The following is an 18,581-nucleotide window of genomic DNA, read 5'->3' on the forward strand; positions in this document are numbered from 1 at the left end:
AGTGGAAGAAAGGATATCAGATACTGAAGATCAATACAATGAAATAAAGCATGAAAACAAGATTAGAGAAAACAGAATGAAAAGGAACAAACGCTCCATGAAATATGAGACTATGTGAAAAGACCAAACCTATGTTTGATTGGTATACCTGAAAGTGATGGGGAGAATGGAACCAAGTTGGAAAACACTCTTCAGGATATAATCCAGGAGGATTATGAGTTCAAGACCTCAACACCTGAGATTATGAGTTCAAGACCAGCATGGCCAACATGGTGAAACCCTGTATCAACTAGAAATGCAAAAATTAGCCAGGTGTGGTGGTGCATGTCTATAATCCCAGGTACTCAGATCGCTGCAGCAAGAGAATCATTTGAACCCAGGAGTTGCAGTTGGTAGTTAGTCGAGATCACACTACTGCACTCCAGCCTGGGAGACAGAGCAAGACTCTGTCTCAAAACAACAACAACAACGACAAAAGGAGATGATAATAAAACTGTCTTTGGCTTGTTTTCTTAGGAGTTAATATACTATTTGTACAACTACTTTCAATTTTACCTGTTTGCTATAGGCAGGAACCAAATATTGTTAAATATTGGTTTGAACCTGTTTTACTTGATATTTAAGACACAAATAAGAACTTTTAATTCTTTTTTTTTCTTCTTCTTCTTAGACAGAGTCTCTCTGTTACCCAAGCTGGAGTACAGTGGCAGGATCATAGCCCACTACAGCCTTGAATGCCTGGGCTCAAGCAATCCTCCTACCTCAGCTTCCCAAGTATTTGGAACTGTAAGCATGCACCACCACACCAACTAATTTTCCAATTTTTTGTGGAGATGGAGTTTCCACATGTTGCGAAGAGAACTCCTGCTGTCAAGGGATCCTCTCACTTGTTCTCCCAAAGTAGTAGGGCTACAGACATGAGCCATCACCTCCAGCCTGAAGTGTGAATTTTTGAAGGTCAGATGCTACCTAGAGCTTCGGCTCATGTCCATTCCAAGGTGGATCTAATCAGTTTGTAGTTAATTCTTCTTCCTGAATGTGTAATTGAAATGGATATGCATGGCAGCTGGCAGAACTCTCACATTCTTCATGAACTGTAGAGTAAGGAACATTATTATGGAAGGACCAAGGGGAAGCCTCTGAAATTCTCCTCTGCTGGCAACACAATATCTAAAATGTAATAACCACATTCCTTAAGGAATGGAATTGGTCACTGCCATGATAAAACACTTGCAAGTTACAAGGGATGGTAGTCCTTTCTATAACCGGATTCACTTAACCTATCTGGCCTCTACCAAAACCAGATGGGTTATAGAATGAATGCAGATTACCATAAACTTAAATCAGCACTTACAACTGCTTTCCGGGAGGTGCTATTTTCATGGAGCAGAGCATAGCTTCTGGCACGTTTTACGGGGTTCGTGATTTGGTGAATGTTTATTAATCTACACCCATTAGGAGAGAAAATCAAAAAATTTGACTTGTATTGTAAGAATAATAGCACTGCTTCACTGTTTTATGTCAGGGCTATGTCAATTCTGTTCTCTGTTTAATTTACATTTTTTTAAAACATCATGCTAATTTAATATATTAATAATATTACAGACCGGACCCTATGGCACATGATTGTAATTCCATCACTTTAGGAGGCTGATATGGGCAAATCACTTGAGCCCAGGAGTTTTAGGCCAGCCTGGGTAACATGGTGAAATCCCAGCCCTACAAAAAATACGAAAATCAGCCAGGCGTGGTGGTGCACCCCTGCAGTCCCAGCTGCTAGCAATGCTGAGGCGGGAGAATCACTTGAGCGCAGAAGGTTGAGGCTGTAATGAGCTGTGATCTTGCCACTACACTCCAGCCTCAGGGACAGAATGAGACCCTGTCTCAAATAGTAATATATTAGTTGGTACAGTAAACAGGAAGAGGCAAGTTTCTTAATATTGTAAAATACTATAACATTGAGCGGAAGTAAAATACCAGAAGAAAAGGGATATGAGAATATTCAGGGACCAACAACATAGGAGATGTTTTAAGGTTTTCAGCATCCCTAGACCACATGCTGAAACAATCTTTTTAAAAGTAATTGGCATGTTGCTCTCTCTATATTTCCTATCGCTACAAAAGAGACACAATGTTTTGGGGGCCTATTGGGATTTTGGAGACAACATATTCCACATTTGAGAATATTGCTCTGACTCATTAACGAAGCTTCCAAAGGCTACTGGTTTCAAGCGGAAGCCAGAACAAAAGAGGGCTCTACAGCAGATATAGTCTCTGGTCCAAGCTGCTCTGGCCACTGTGCCAGATGATCCAGCGGCATGCATCGTGGGCATTATAGGACTCTGTGCATGTCTCTGACAAGCCTGTAGGAGAGGGGAGAGCAAATTCCTATGGAATTAGTGCAAGACCATTCCCTCTTCAGAGGAGGAGTATCCTCTGCCTGCCAAAAAAAAAAAAAAAAAAAAAAAAAAAAAGCAGCAAGTGCAGAACATTAATCCAAGCACAGAGTTCATCTAAGCACAAGCCCCTCTGGGCACAAAACCCTGTGCAGCTCTGCAAGTCATATGCTCCTAAATCCAGCCATGACTGGAGGGCATGAGCACATCTGAGTGGCAAAAGGATCGGACTGCACTGGACACAGACATGTGCTTTCTTAGATTCCCTTCACTATCTCCCATTCCCCTCGTCAGCACCTTGCCTGAACTAGATCAACCTTCCGTTTGGAACTTGAATGCATCACCACACAGTGGGCATGAGGTCTGACTTTCAAAACCTCCACCAAGGGACTAGATGATGTAAGACAGAACAACAGAGATGGTAGTTCCGCCTCAGGTAAACTCTGGCCAATAGGATATAGAAGTCCAATGATAGCTGAGCAGAAACATTCTCCCTCCTCTCTCTCTTCCATCGACTAATGTTGGCTGTGGTTTCCACTTGTAGCCCTCCTGGAAAAATGCTGGGAGCCAAGTGCACGTATCTAATGACCACCATTCTGTCTCTCTCACCTCACCGTGAAGTGGCTGCCAGCAGAGTCACACCAGACAACAAAAAAAGTAGGAGTTAAAACCATGGTAGAAACAAGAATGGACAAGGAATATGACTGTTATGTAAGGTAATGGAATGTAGTGTGGGTTTTCAAGAAAAGAGTATCTTTGCCTAAAGTTAGGTGTTTTGTTGCTATCTCTGTCTTCACTGTGCTTGATGATAACTGAAATCTCAATTTTATTATTTTAGCTGGGCTACATGAAGTCTGCCCTATATATGCATGGTGTAGGGACCAGCCAAAGCTTTGGATAGTTTATATTCAGTAGTTAGAGCTCCCCTTTTCTGTCCGTCTCCTTTCTCAGCTTTTCTCCTGACCTCCTGCTGCTCATGTTATCCCAAACTCAGTCTTCTGTTACTTCAACCCAGTAAGTCTACAGCTTTTCTACTGATGTTTTAGTCCTCTGCATGGTGCACACTAGGACCAGCTATAAAATTTCAGGAAACTCACTCCTTGCTATTCCCTTCTTCCAAGTGCCGACCACTCTCCAGTATCTGCCTCTTTTGTTCATTCTCCATTGCCTATGGATGGCTGTGTTTTTAAATATTTTATCCAGAATGTATAGAAAGTATCTGTGGGAGGCTTGGTCCTATGGGTGTTATTTGATCGTTAGTGTAAGCAAAAATGTTTTGTATATATTTTTACTACTTATTATGTTTTTCTCTTTCTTTGGCCAACGTTTCTTGTAGAATACATTGACAGTCATTGGTTTTACAGCTTAGGCTACAGGTTCTGAATTAAGGAGAAAGGTTCATGATGGAATTGAGGAGAATATTGGCAGCGTCCAGAGATCATACATTTGTATCAGGACGAAGTTGGAAAAGGGAGCACAGTTCTGAATTATCAAAGTTGTTAGTTTGAAAACATGTCCAAGTGCTTCGACACACCTCACATGAATAGATGGAGGCTTATTCCCCTACCCTTCGAAACGGGCCTTCGTGATTTTAGTATATCATCTGTCTCAGAACCGACACAGAAGAACTTCCAAGGTTTAAAAAGCCGGCGCCTTCCTGTCACATGTGCCCTTGGCGCCTTGAGCCAAATGCTGGAGAAACTATGGGGGAAAACAAAATAAAAATAGAAAGAGATGTCTGAGGAGCCTCAGCTCACAGCCCACCCCCAATAAAACATATCATTAATACATTTCCTGTCATCAATATATAGATTTGACAGACGATTTTTAACATTTGCAGAACGTTTCATTCAATTATGATCCATAGTTTCTATACCTTCTTTAAATTGAGATTTTTTTTAAGAGAGGGAATATTTGAATTTTTTTGAGGAATATTAAGAATGGGAGATAAAAGAGAACACTGAAAATTCAGGGGCTCAGAGTTGTCTAAGCAAAATAAATTGAAATACTTGACATCAGGTGTCAACTTCAAAAAAAGTTTTCTTTAATTCAAAAAGTGAAAGAAATGACTTTTCTAACTATACATAAAAAATTACAACAGCACTGAAATTATCATGATCATGTTTCTTCATTTCTATTACAGAAATGTGTTTTTTTCTAAGCTATTCACATACTGCTATAAACCTAGTATGCTTTAGTACTGTTTTTGGTATACATATACAAAATTTACTCTACATATGTTTGTCACTCGAATTATATATTGTGCATCATTATCTAAAAAAATTCTATTTGCTTTCTATGAAACATAAAATAAGAATTCATAATAAAATAAAACCTGTCCCAAAGATACATTCTCATCATTGATTTAGAATTGAATGTTTTTACCATCCAAAAAATTAGAGGTTCAAACAATGATAGTTAAGTACATATATGAGGTACAAATTAAAATGGAAAAGAGAAGTGACGTCCTGATAAAAGCTGTAAGTTCTTAATTGTAAGTAGAGATAATAAATTGTTCATATGAAATATCACATGATGAACTATCATAAAATATACATACATATATATGTGAAATATATTCGACTTCATAGTTTATGGTCAATGTTGTTATTCATACACATGCAAACACACACACACACACACATATATATGACTTTTCTAGGTATCTGTTTTGAAATTACTCAAATACATAAACTATGGAAAAACCAATGGAAATATAAAATATTCCAGATACCATCAGTTTGTTTTCTGCTAGAAGACACACGATGCTCCCCCTGTGAATCTATGGAGTTGAGGGTTTCTGTTATTTCACTCAGCATGTTACCTGCCACAAAATGAAAAGAAAGGTCTGTTTTGGATTCCTACTACCCAGAATCAGGACTAATGAAGGATACATGATTGCAAGAGTTTGGCAAAGCAGTAATACAAGTTTGCTCTGCTGTGTCCTAGGATTCCAAGTTGATGTGATTAGATACAGAAATTAAATGTCGAATAACATGAGGAAGGAGATCACAGTTTACAAAGCTTTTATGTGGACCCTGGTGCTGAGATCTTGAGATCCTTTGTCATGGAGCTGCATCTTTTTGAGATGTTTACACAGAGAACAGATTAACAGCAGAAAAGATATTAGCGTCAGAATGAAGAGTGTGAAGTTGGCTAGCGTGGGTACAGCCATGATTGAAAGGTGTATTGCATTCCTCAATTCGATCATCCAAGACAAATACCCTTCTTATTCTTTTGTCCACACACTCTCATCCATGGTAACCAGAGCAAGATTACAAATCAAAAATACCAAGGGCCACAAAAGTATCACCAAACCAACATTTTATTATTATTATTATTATTATTATTATTATTATTATACTTTAAGTTCTAAGGTACATGTGCACAACGTGCAGGTTTGTTACATATGTATACATGAGCTATGTTTGTGTGCTGCACCCATTAACTCGTCATTTACATTAGGTATATCTCCTAATACTATCCCTCCCTCCTCTCCCCTCCCCACAATAGGCCCCGGTGTGTGATGTTCCCCTTCCTGTGTCCAAGTGATCTCATTGTTCAATTCCCACCTATGAGTAAGAACATGCGGTGTTTGGTTTTCTGTGCTTGTGATAGTTTGCTGAGAATGATGGTTTCCAGCTGCATCCATGCCCCTACAAAGGACACAAACTCATCCTTTTTTATGGCTGCATAGTATTCCATGGTGTATATGTGCCACATTTTTTAATCCAGTCTGACACTGATGGACATTTGGGTTGATTCCAAGTCTTTGCTATTGTGAATAGTGCTGCAATAAACATAGGTGTGCATGTCAAACCAACATTCTTAATCCTCTTCTTTAGGATTCTAAAAATAAGTTTCTTCTAAAAATAAGTTTAGAGAAATTGTCAATCTTGAAAAATAAAATATGCTGAGGCTAGTAGCAACCAGAGGCTGAAATGATTGCTTATTGTCCAGACATTAGAAGCAACAATTCCTACTTCTAAACTAAATAACGCCAAATTAAACACAGTTGCATACTGATATACTAATATGTCCCAGAATAAACTAATTCTGGAGACCTCCAGAGCAGTGAGAATTTGGTCAGCTAAGGAGATCTTTTTTTGTCTTAACCCACTCAGTGACATTTACTAGAACTGTGATGCTGTTGGCTACATTTCCAAGGACAAATGACACACATACACTCACAACCTTAGAGGATGGAAGGAATTATTTTCTTATAAATCCCCAAATGGAAAACAAGTCCTCCAGGTAGATTACTCATATTCCACTCAGGGTTGTTGGACAATGAGTAATATTTATCAAACATGTTTCTCATGCTTAGGCCTTTGGTAAATTTAGTCTCAAGTCTGTTTTTTGTTTAAATATTAATTATTTAATTAAAATAATCAGTAATTTTGTAAATATTTCTAAGTACCCTACACTTTGTCATAGAATCCTGCAGTATCCTCCCATCACAAGCAGGGTGACTACCTGGAACTTGGACTCTGAATTCACTCATGTAATTTGCTTCAGTCAACAAGAAGTTACTAGACTTTACACAGAGATTTAAGATGGCTTCCATATTGGAGTTTCTTGCTCTTTTCCATTCTCCATGAAGACATCATCTGGCTAGTACACCATTCCCAGAAGAAGAATGAGAAACTAATGGAGTAAGAATGCCACTGCCTTATCTATCCTAAATCAGCCAAACACTAACTAGCTTCAAAATGCAGTATGTGGCCCAACTCCAGTCGCCACAGCCATCCACCAAACCTAGCTTAGAAAAATGAAATCCAAAGACATATGAGACACAAATATCTAAGGCAATTTGGGAGGATTTTCTCTTTTAGAAAAACATGAGCAATATAGATATTCTGCTAAACCAAGACTGTGGGAAATATGTCCACTCTTGTTGTGTCAGAAATTCTGGATCCAAGGGAAAAATAGATGGATAATGTCAAAGTTTTGTTATATGAAGTGGATAATTAAACCTAAAAGAAAAACTTATTGAAAAATCCGGGATTGGCAGTTACCATCATGTCAAATTTCCAAAAGTTGCAACAAAAATCAGAACACTTCTACTTAAAATCTTTTAGAGTTATACGTGAAAGTATACAAATAGTGGATTTTCCCCTTCAGTATATAATGAGCAGAGTAATAATAATTTTCATGAACGCTTCTCCTCATTAATAATTTTTATATTATAACTAGACTGTGCACTTAGAAATGGGCCAAAACAAAAATGGAAAACATAACAATGTGTCATAAACATTCATGTAACCATTATGTAGGACAAGACATGGACATTGCTAAGAACCTAGGTTTACCTCAATGCCACTTTCTAATCCCCTACAACTTTCTTCACACCTCCTGTGATAAGCAACATCTATAATTTATGATGATCATTTTTAAAAATTTTCTTTATACTTTACCAACTAGGTATGCAACCCTAAATTCAATAGCTTGGTTTGGCCTGCTTTGAACTGTGTAGAGGTGAGATCCTATATGTTCTTATTCATGGCTTCCTGGGCTCAACATTATGTATCTAAAATTTCATCACATAGGTGCATGTACATGTGATTCATTTCTTTTCACTTCTCTATATTTTTCCAATTTATGATTTTACTGTAATTATGTATCCATCCTTATTTGATGTACATACGGGCAGCTTATTTTTTGAGCTAGTAGAATAATGCCACAATGAACATTCTTTCACATACCATTTGCTACAATTCCTTCGCATATATACAGCTGGGTATAGGACTACCAGGTCCTTGATTATCTCACAGTTATAGAAAAGCCCAAAACATGGTTTGACTAAATTTATTCCTGTCACCTTTATCCCCAGTCTGTTTATTGCTATTTGCATATATCTTATCAATTTTACATTTAATCCAACAAGACACTATTCTTTTATACAGTCATGATTTATTTAGAATTACACACTTATTTTTCATTGTCATTAATTTTTATTGCTCATTGCATGTTGAACTTTGTATTTTCAGTAATTTTTGTTGTATCAGAAAAATAGCATTTTCAATTTCTATTTATGAAGGTCTACTACTCTTTGGAAATGCACAGAAGACATGATTCCTTTGAATTCCTGCTTCCATATTTTCTGTTAAAATCAGGTCAGGTTGTATTTAGAATGCAGTTCTTTTCAACATACTCTATCTTCTACCTCTATCTACTTTTCAGATTTTCTATTGATCTTTGGTACCCTTTATTATTTTTTGTTAATTTGGTTTTAGTTATCATGCCTGAAGTTGGAGATTACAAAAAATATATGGAGGGCTACATTTTATCACTTTTGGAAAAATCCTTGCAACATTTCTCTTGCACAATTTTCTCTCCTCTAATCTGACAGAACTCCAGCAGTACGTTAGGTGTTCTGATGGTAGCATCAATGTGTTACCCTCTGTCCTTGTATTTTCCATCTCTTCCTCTCTATGTTTCATTCTGTGTAGCTATCTTCCAATTCACTAATTCTCTTTTCTACTGCATCTAACTGGTTAACTCTGTCTATTGGATTCTCAATATTTATAATTCATGTTTTCAGTCTTATTGCTTTTGTGTTCAGAATAATCTTTTATTCTCCTTCCACACATCATTTTCCATGGGGAAACTGAAAAAAACTACTCTTACCACCATGTTCTTTTTAAAGTGCTTTTGGTTTTTTGGATTTTTTGTTTTCTGTTTCAGTATGTTAGAAACGAAAATGGTAACAATTTTATTCTTTTTCCAACACTTTGGTCAGAGACTAGAATAAAAGCTTCGTGTTAGAAATTACCTTCAATTTGAAAGAAACTGGAAATGAAGTTGATGTGAGTAGCTTTCTGGAGACAGTAGCTTGTCTTTTGCTGGGTCCTCACCATAAACTGTGCTCACAGGGGAACTCAACGAGCGGCACTGAATCTTAGAATATCATTGCAATAGATAAAATATAGTTCATCAACAACAGCTACATCATTGTATTCCATGAATTAATTTTCACTTTGCTTATGTTGTAGAAACAGTTGCCTGTGCCTTTGAATTCCATCATTATCCAAATGACACAGAGAAGATATGAGGGAGGGCTTACTTCTGTTTGATTTATTTAGGCCTAAAATCCTCTCTTTAGAAATAAGAGCTTGATCATGAAATGGTTTATTTATTTTTCTTATTAAGTGATTTTATTTATACTAAAATCAAAATCCTTTTTATAGTGTTCCTTGAATTAGTTTAATATCATCTATAATTGTTTTCTTAAGCAAAGTATTTTAAACTGCACTATACCTAACTTTCTAAATCTAAAGTATTCAGCTTGACTTGAACTTTGCTGTTTACTAATATAACTTTCCCATAATGACATCTCTTAGAAATTATGTAGACATTATCCAAATTATGTATGTAAATATTTCAGAAATAAATCATTTACTAAGATACATGTCAATGTAGATGATGATAATAATGATGATGATGTCAGCTAAAAGGGAGAATGTTTCAAAGTACTAGAGATAAGGGTCGTCAGGGAACACTATTATTCTTACTCATGGCTTTACTTTTTTTTTTTTTTTTCAGACGGAGTTTCACTCTTGTCACCCAGGCTGCAGTGAAATGGTGTAATCTCGGCTAACTGCAACCCCACCTCCCAGGTTCAATTGATTCTCCTGCCTCAGCCTCCCAAGTAGCTAGGATTACAGGTGCCCACCACTACGCTCAGCTAATTTTTATATTTTTAGTAGACAGTGGGTTTCACTATGTTGGCCAGGCTGGTCTAGAACTCTTGACTTCAGGTGATCCACTAGCCTCGACTTCCAAAGCGCTTGGATTACAGGCATGAGCCACAGTGTTTGGCATGATTCTTATATTATTCTCAGAATCAGGGCTAGAAAAATACCCTCACATAGTATTTCATCAAGAAAAACATAAAACCAACATATATCTAATGATTTACTTGAGACTCACATTCTAAAAATTATGGCAAAAGTGACCTCTAACGAAGAATACTATCTTTTTGGCTGTTTAATTTTTTTCCACTTTCATATGAACTTAAACAAATACTCTGTGCACTTATAGAGTGTATAAGCTGCATTTCATCTTTTAATAGCGTCGTTACCAAGTTAAATTCTCTTGACTGCTTATTTACCTTCTCAGCTACAGTCACAAAATCTGGGTGATTTTATTATAGCAGTCAAAGTAGTTACACTAAATATGTTTTATGCCTTAACAAAATTATCTTTCTGCTTTTTCTCTAATATTCAAAAAATTTGTAGTATCAAAATATTTTTCCTCACACATGTGTACATATGCATGGTGTTATAATCTTTGAATGGTAAAAATATGTGTAGAATTATTTCATTTAGGGATAAATTTAGAAAAATTGTCCTGTATATCTAATGTCTGTATTACTATAATTTATTGGAAATTCACTAATTTCTGCCATATTGAAATGTTGTTATCATAAATAATTAAATAGGAAATAAGAAAAAAAGGTGTCTGGTAAAATACAGATGCTCAAAATCTGATGTTTCCAAGTAAAAGTAACATTAAGAGTGTGGACATAGACTTCCTGCTTATCTCTTTCTTTTTAAATTAATTTAAAGTAAAGTTTAAAATTCTATCTTGGATTTCTTACTATCATAATGCTCTATTCTTCTTTATTCAGCAAAAACTCTAATTGCAATGTCTATAAGAATATGTTTTTTCAGCCTATTTTGTATGCATTCACTTATTATATGTTTCTACTTTTTAAGTATTTTCATTAATGTGTAACATATGTATAAAGTAATAAAACCTAAATGTACAGTAAAGAAAAAAATATAGCATTAAGAGTCATGTTACCACATCTTTGTCATAAAGTATAATTTGCCAGCGATCCAGACACTCCCCATATGGGCCTTCCTGTTGATATCATTTCCCTTTTATTTCCTCCATCCCTACTATCCCAATTGTTATGATAGTCACTCAAATGTCTCACTTTAGAATTTTGACAACAAGGTAATAAATTGCAATTCATTAAAAATATATTTTTGTATACTTTATATCAATGGAATTATACTGAATCTTTTTTCCATCTTAGTATCTCTCATGTCTATGTAGTTCAACTTTGTTCAATTTCCTTGTTATTTATCTTCTTTGTAAACATGTCTCTCTAATTGGTTCATTTTGATTGTTTTATAGTATTCTATTGTATAAGTGTGCTAATTTATTCATACATTTTATCACTGATGGAAATGTAAGAGACTTCTCAACTTTAGCTACTAAAACTCAGTGATATGCATGCGTGTTCGTGTGTATTCTGGTAAGAGCGCAAATACTGGGTCTTCGAATGTGTTCCATCATCTTAATCAGATATTGCCATACTCAAAGTAATTGCACTGACTTACAATCCTGGGAGCAGTGTATGAAAATTCCCATTACTTCATATGCTTTCCAAAATAAGTAACATCAGACTCGTTTTTACACCTTTATATTTATAGAAAATATTAAACCTAACATTTTATCAGCCTTTTTCTATTATAATTTAAAACGTATCATTTATTTAAAAATTGTAACTCTTTTTAAATTCTATGACTATTTCATGCACATTTATTAATAATGAATTATATATTTGTTCATATTCCTTTATTAGTTTTTCTAATATTTTTTCTTAAAGTTTTAAATACTCTTTTGTTATGAACAAGTGTAATTATACTAGACATATTTCTTTTAACCAAACATTATGTCAAACTACTTTGAGAAAATATGATTCATTAGCAGCATCTTGAAAGGCAAATTTCAGCATTGTTTAACAACTCCTTAAAAGGACTCAAAGAAAAAGAAATGTTGAAATATAAAAATAGTCTATAAGTGTAATGAAGTTGCCCACGGGAAAATACAAATTCTACCATTGCTGCTATAGGAAAAAAAAAAAAAAAGAGTACTAATAAAGATACCATGTCCGAATTTTTTTAAGGCAGGCCTAATATCAATGGACAAGATTCCGTTTAAGGTCTTGACCTTAATTTTTATGTGCACCTGATTTCTGGTTGTGCAGTAATGTTCTTGTTCCTTTTATGTTCTCTGACTGGCTGGGCACAGTGGATCATGCCTGTCATCCCAGCAGTTTGGGAGACTGAGGCGGGTGGATCACGAGGTCAGGAGATCCAGACCATCTTGGTTAACGCGATGAAACCCTCTCTACCAAAAATACAAATAAATTAGCCAGGCGTGGTGGCAGGCCCCTGTAGTCCCAGCTACTGGAGACTGAGGCAGGAGAATGGTGTGAACCCAGGAGGTGGAGCTTGCAGTGAGCTGAGAAGAAAGAAAAAAAATTTTCTGACTAATGTCAAAATGGAAAGCACTGGGGCATGCTATTGAATGAGTTCCAGGCTGTCTTAATGGAAAACATGATAATTTCCAACACAGTTCAAATTAACTCCTATTCAAATAATATGCCCTTGTTATAAGATAAAATGTTTCATACTGATGCTGAAATGAAAGCTGAATTCTCATTTGCTAGCATGTAAATCAGATCGTATTCTTATTCATCATTTTGTAATTTTTTCCTTGTTTAAACTCTCCACAATTTGTATTCACAACAGCAGTTGTTAAGGAAATTTTCTATTCTAATACATAAATCGTACATCAGATGCCTACACTGTTATATGTAGCTTGGTCAAAACTAGAATCATGACCACTGTTGATTCATTTTTTCAATGCCAGATTTAGTGAATCCCAACTTTTCCTACCAAAACCATACAAAGTTTTCTTGGGAAGCCCAGAAAGGCCAATATTCCTTAAAATCTGGTTGTTGCTAACTAATAATGTTGTATAACTTATTGTTAACATGCTCATTAACACAAACACGTACACACACACACACACGTACATACCACTCATGGTTGGGAAAAATTACTGTCCTATAATTACCAAAATGAAAAATTAATTTTCTTACTCGGGCTTTTCAGTGCATTTTCAATGTTTATCAAACTTAATCTCTCATACTTACGCCTTTGACTAAGTTATTCTCTTGAGCCTAATACTTCAATATTAGTTATTTAATTACAATACTCAGCAATTTTATAACTATTCCTTGGGCACTTAAAAATGTTTTCCACTGAAGAGTCCACACTTCTCTGTGTATAAATATTCAGTTTTATTTTCCTCCATATAATTTATTTTTGATTACTTAATGGTTTAAGATGAATAAATGTTAAAATCAGTCTCCCATCTTGGATTTTCTTTCTTTTCAGTTTTTATAGTATAATGGTTTCTAAGAGGGGATCTTGGAGTCACACTGCCAGGACAGGAAACCAGATTCCTGGCTTGGTAAACCTATGATCTGAGACTCCATTTTACAACTACTCCCTGCCTCAGTACACTCACCTATGAAAAGCAGATGATAGGCGGGTGGAGTGGCTCAGGCCTGTGACCCCAGCACTTTGGAAGGTCGAGGCAGGTGGATCACATGAGGTCAGGAGTTCGAAACCAGCATGGCCAAAACAATGAAACCCTGTATGCACTAGAAATGCAAAAATTAGCCAGGTGTGGTGGTGCACACCTATAATCCCAGCTACTCAGGTGGCTGTACCAGGAGAATCACTGGAACCCAGGAGGTGAAGGTTGTAGGTAGTCGAAATCACATCACTGCTCTCCAGCCTGGGAGACAGAGCAAGACTCCATCTCAAAAAACAAACAACAACAAAAAAAGATGATAATAAAACCGTCTTTGGTTAGTTTTCTTAGGAGTTAATATACTATTCGTATAACTACTTTGCATTTTACCTGTTTGCTCTAGGCAGGAACCAAAGATTGTTAATTATTGATTTCATCCTGTTTTACTTGATATTTAAGACACCAGTGAGAACTTACACTTCTTTTTTCTTCTTCTTCTGAGTCAGAATCTCCCTCTGTTACCCAAGCTGGAGTACAGTGGCAGGATCATAGTCCACTGCAGCCTTGAGTGCCTGGGTGGAAGCAATCCTCCTGCCTCAGCTTCCCAAGTATTTGGAACTGTAGGCATGCACCACCATGCCAGCTAATTTTTTAAAAAAATTTTTTGTGGAGATGTAGTTTCCATATGCAGCACAGGGAACTCCTGCTCTCAAATGATCCTCCCACCTCGGCCTCCCAAAGAACTAGTACTACAGGCAGGAGCCATCACATCCAGCTTGCAGTGGGAGTGCTTGAAGGTCAGATGCTACCTAGAGCTTCGGCTCATGTCCATCCCAAGGTGGATGTAATCAGTTTGTAGTTATTACCTCTTCCTGAATGTGTAATTGAAGTGGATATCTAAGGCAGCTGGCAGAGCTGTCACATTCTTCCTGAACTATAGAGTAAGGGACATTATTATAGCGGGACCAACAGGAAGCCTCTGAAATTCTCCACTACTGGCAACACAATATATAGAATATAATAACTACATTCCCTAAGGAATGGAATTGGTCACTGCCATGACAAAACACTTGCAAGTTACAGGGGAGTAGTCTCTTTATATCACTATTCACTTAACCTATCTGGCCTCTACCAAAACTAGATGGATTATAAAATACATGCAGATTACCATAAACTTAAAACAACACTCACAAATGCTTTCCAGGATATGCTATCTTCACTGAGCAGAGCTTAGCTTTTGGTACTTTTTACGGGGCTCGTGATGTGGTGAAAGTTTCTTAATCTATACCTAGTAAGATGGAAAATCAAAACAATTTGCCTTGTATTAAGAATAATAGCACTGCTTCACTGTTTTATGTCAGAGTTCTGTCCTTCTGTTCTCAGTTTAATTTACAATTTTTAAAACATCGACCTAATTTAATATATTAATAATATTAAGACTGGGCCGGCCGGGCGCGGTGGCTCAAGCCTGTAATCCCAGCACTTTGGGAGGCCGAGACGGGCGGATCACGAGGTCGGGAGATCGAGACCATCCTGGCTAACACGGTGAAACCCCGTCTCTACTAAAAAAATACAAAAAACTAGCCGGGCGAGGTGGTGGGCGCCTGTAGTCCCAGCTACTCGGGAGGCTGAGGCAGGAGAATGGCGTGAACCCGGGAGGCGGAGCTTGCAGTGAGCTGAGATCCGGCCACTGCACTCCAGCCTGGGCGACAGAGCGAGACTCCGTCTCAAAAAAAAAAAAAAAAAAAAAAAAAAAAAAAAAGACTGGGCCCTGCGGCACATGATTGTAATCCAAGCACTTCTGGAGGCCGACATGGGCGGATCACTTGAGGCCAGGAGTTTGAGACCAGCATGGGAAACATGGTGAAATCCTAACCCTCCAGAAAATACAAAAATTAGCCAGGTGTGCTGGTGTTCCCCTGCAGTCCCAGCTGCTAGCAATGTGGAGGTGGGAGAATCACCGGAGCCAGAAGGTTGAAACTGTAATGAGCTTTGATCTTTCCACTGCACTCCAGCCTCAAGGACAGAATGATACCCTGTTCAAATTAGTGACAATAATAATAGTATATTAGTTGGTACAATAATGAGGAAATGACAAGTTTCTTAAATACAATAAAGTACCCTAATGTTGAATGGAAGGAAAATACCAAAAGAAAATAAATAAACCTGAGAAGATTCAGGGACCTACAACATAGGTGATGTTTTAAAGCAGTCAGTGTCCCTAGACCACATGTCAAAGCAATCTTTTTTTTAAAGTAAATGGCCTGTTGCCGTCTTCATATATTTCCTATCACTACAAAAGAGACACAATGTTTTGGGGGTCTACTGGGATTTTGGAGCCAACATATTCCACATTTGAAAATATTGCTCTGACTCATTAATGAAGTTTCCAAAGGCTACTGGTCTCAAGTGGAACTCAGAACAAAAAAGGGCTCTACAGAAGTTAATAGGCTCTGGTCCAAGCTGCTCTGGCCACTGTGCTAGATGATCCAGCAGAATTCAAAGCTGCTAGAGGCATACACAGTTGGCATTATAGGACTCTATGCACGTCACTGAGAAGCCTGTAGGATAGGGGAGAGCAAATCCCTATGGAATTAGTGCAAGACCATTCCATCTTCAGCAGAGGAGTATCCTCTGTTTGAAAAACAAAACAGCAAGTGCAGAACATTAATTAAAGCATAGAGTCCCTGTAAGCACAAGCCCCTATAAGCACAAAACCCGTACAACTCTGTACAAGTCATATGCTCATAAAGCAGCCATGATTGGAGAGCATGAGCACGTCTGAGTGGCACAAGGAGGGGCGGTATTGCGTACAAACATGTGATGTCTCAGATTTCCTTCAGTATGTCCTACTCCCCTGGCCAGCACCTTGCCTGATCCAGATCATCTTTCCATTTGGAACTTGAATGTATCACCACACTGTGGGCATGAGGTGTGATTTTCATAACCTCCACCAAGAAACAATTGATGTAAGGCAGAACAGCAGAGCACCTCCCTGTGAAGTAGCTGGTTACTAACCCAATTTTTTGAAATGAAATGCCATTTTTGTTTATATAATAATCAACTAGAAAATATCATAATACAAATATATAATTGGCAATAAAAAATACATATGTGAATAGACTAAAGCCTTGTATATGCTTTTTTAATAATATTGTAATAGGTGCCATCTAATTTTCATGTTCTACCTTGCCTCCAATTCAGACACCTGATACAGCTGCATCAAGATTATATTATTGTGATATTTCCCCTAAAATTCTGGAATAGCCAAACTTTACTTTGAGGAAAGATTCTAATTGGATAAGCCTGTAACCTCAACCTAAGACCAGAACAGTGGAATTCACACAACTGCAGATTTTGTGATGAGTTTCCTTTTCATTGGTTTACCACATCAACTTATCCACTTTATCCTCCCATTTATTTGTTCATGAAAATATCATTTTTGACCATCTATTCTTGGTGCTGGGTTCTAGTTCCTGGGAGTCAACAGAAAGCAAGACAGACATGATCTCTCATTTTACGGTTCTTACAGGGAACTGAGGAAGATATGTGATTAAAAAATACATAAATCAGGTGTTGGGATGATTTCTTAAGGTTTAAATAACATTGTTAAAATTTCATAACACCAAGAATTAATACAGTCAGGTAGAATTTAGCTGTGAACAAGACTCTGCATTTCTTTCTTATAATAGTACTTTCTATTAATGAATATGTCAAAACACTTTCATCATTGACAACAAAAGTACAACTTAAAGGCACATCCCATAATTAATACATAGATTTCATAGATACTATTTTAACATTTACAAAAAGTTTCACTGAATTATTTTCCGTAATTTCTATAGTTTTTTCATGGATTTTTTTTTTTTTTTAAGAAAAGAGAAAATTTGAGTTCTCTTATGTGAAGTTTAGAAGGAATTTTATAAATGGAAGATAAGGATATAATTAGCAATTCAGGGGCTTAGAAGTGCTTTAGAAAAAATAGTAAAATAGTTTACATCACATCTCGACTTCAAAAACATCTTTTCTTCAATTCAAAAGCTGAACGAAATGAGGTTTCTAACTGCATATGGAAACCTATAATAGCAATCAAGATAATGATCATGATTTTTAATCCCTTTATTATCAAAGAGATTTTTATCTAAGCTGTTCGCATACTTGTATGACATCTAATATTCCTCAGTACAGCTTATGGTAGATATAGACGAAATTTACTCTACATATGCTTGTACTCGAATTTTATTGGGTGCGTTGTTTTCTAATAATAATTCTGTTTGCTTTTTACTAAACATAAAATAGGAATTCATAATGGACTAAAACCCCGAGGAGACATCCTCATTATTGATTTAGAATTGAATGGCATTACCATTCAATAAGTTAGAGGTTCAAAAAATGAATTCTAAGCACACTGTGGTATATTTTTGTGGCTCAAATAACAATAGAAAACAGCAACATTTTTCCCGAGATAAGCTGTTAGTTCTTAACAATTAAAATCAGACATAAATTCTACAAATGAAACATAAAATACATGCATGAAATAAACATGACTTCATAATTCTAAAGATTTTTTATCATATTTTGTATACTTTGGCAGTTTGTGTGAAAAAACAAAAAAGTGTATGTTATTGTCAATGTTCTTAAGTTTTTCACACATGCATAAACACAGTCACACATATATATACACTTTTTTAGACTAACTTTAGGTAAAAGACTTTTCTAGGTATAGGTGTGGAAATTACTCATACACATACATTACAGAAAACACAGTAAGAAATATAAAAATGTTCCATACACCACCAGTTTGTTTTCTGCTAGGAAACACACAATGCCCCTCTCGTGAAT

General features: G+C 36.4%; 1 pseudogene; it reads right to left on the reverse strand.

The window, feature by feature from the left end:
- Positions 1 to 5,208: 5,208 nt before the first annotated feature.
- Positions 5,209 to 7,420, reverse strand: LOC100427032 (taste receptor type 2 member 19-like; annotated as a pseudogene).
- Between the last annotated feature and the right edge of the window lie 11,161 nt (positions 7,421 to 18,581).

This window comes from Macaca mulatta, chromosome 11, assembly GCF_049350105.2.
Source record: "Macaca mulatta isolate MMU2019108-1 chromosome 11, T2T-MMU8v2.0, whole genome shotgun sequence".
Taxonomy (NCBI): domain Eukaryota; kingdom Metazoa; phylum Chordata; class Mammalia; order Primates; family Cercopithecidae; genus Macaca; species Macaca mulatta.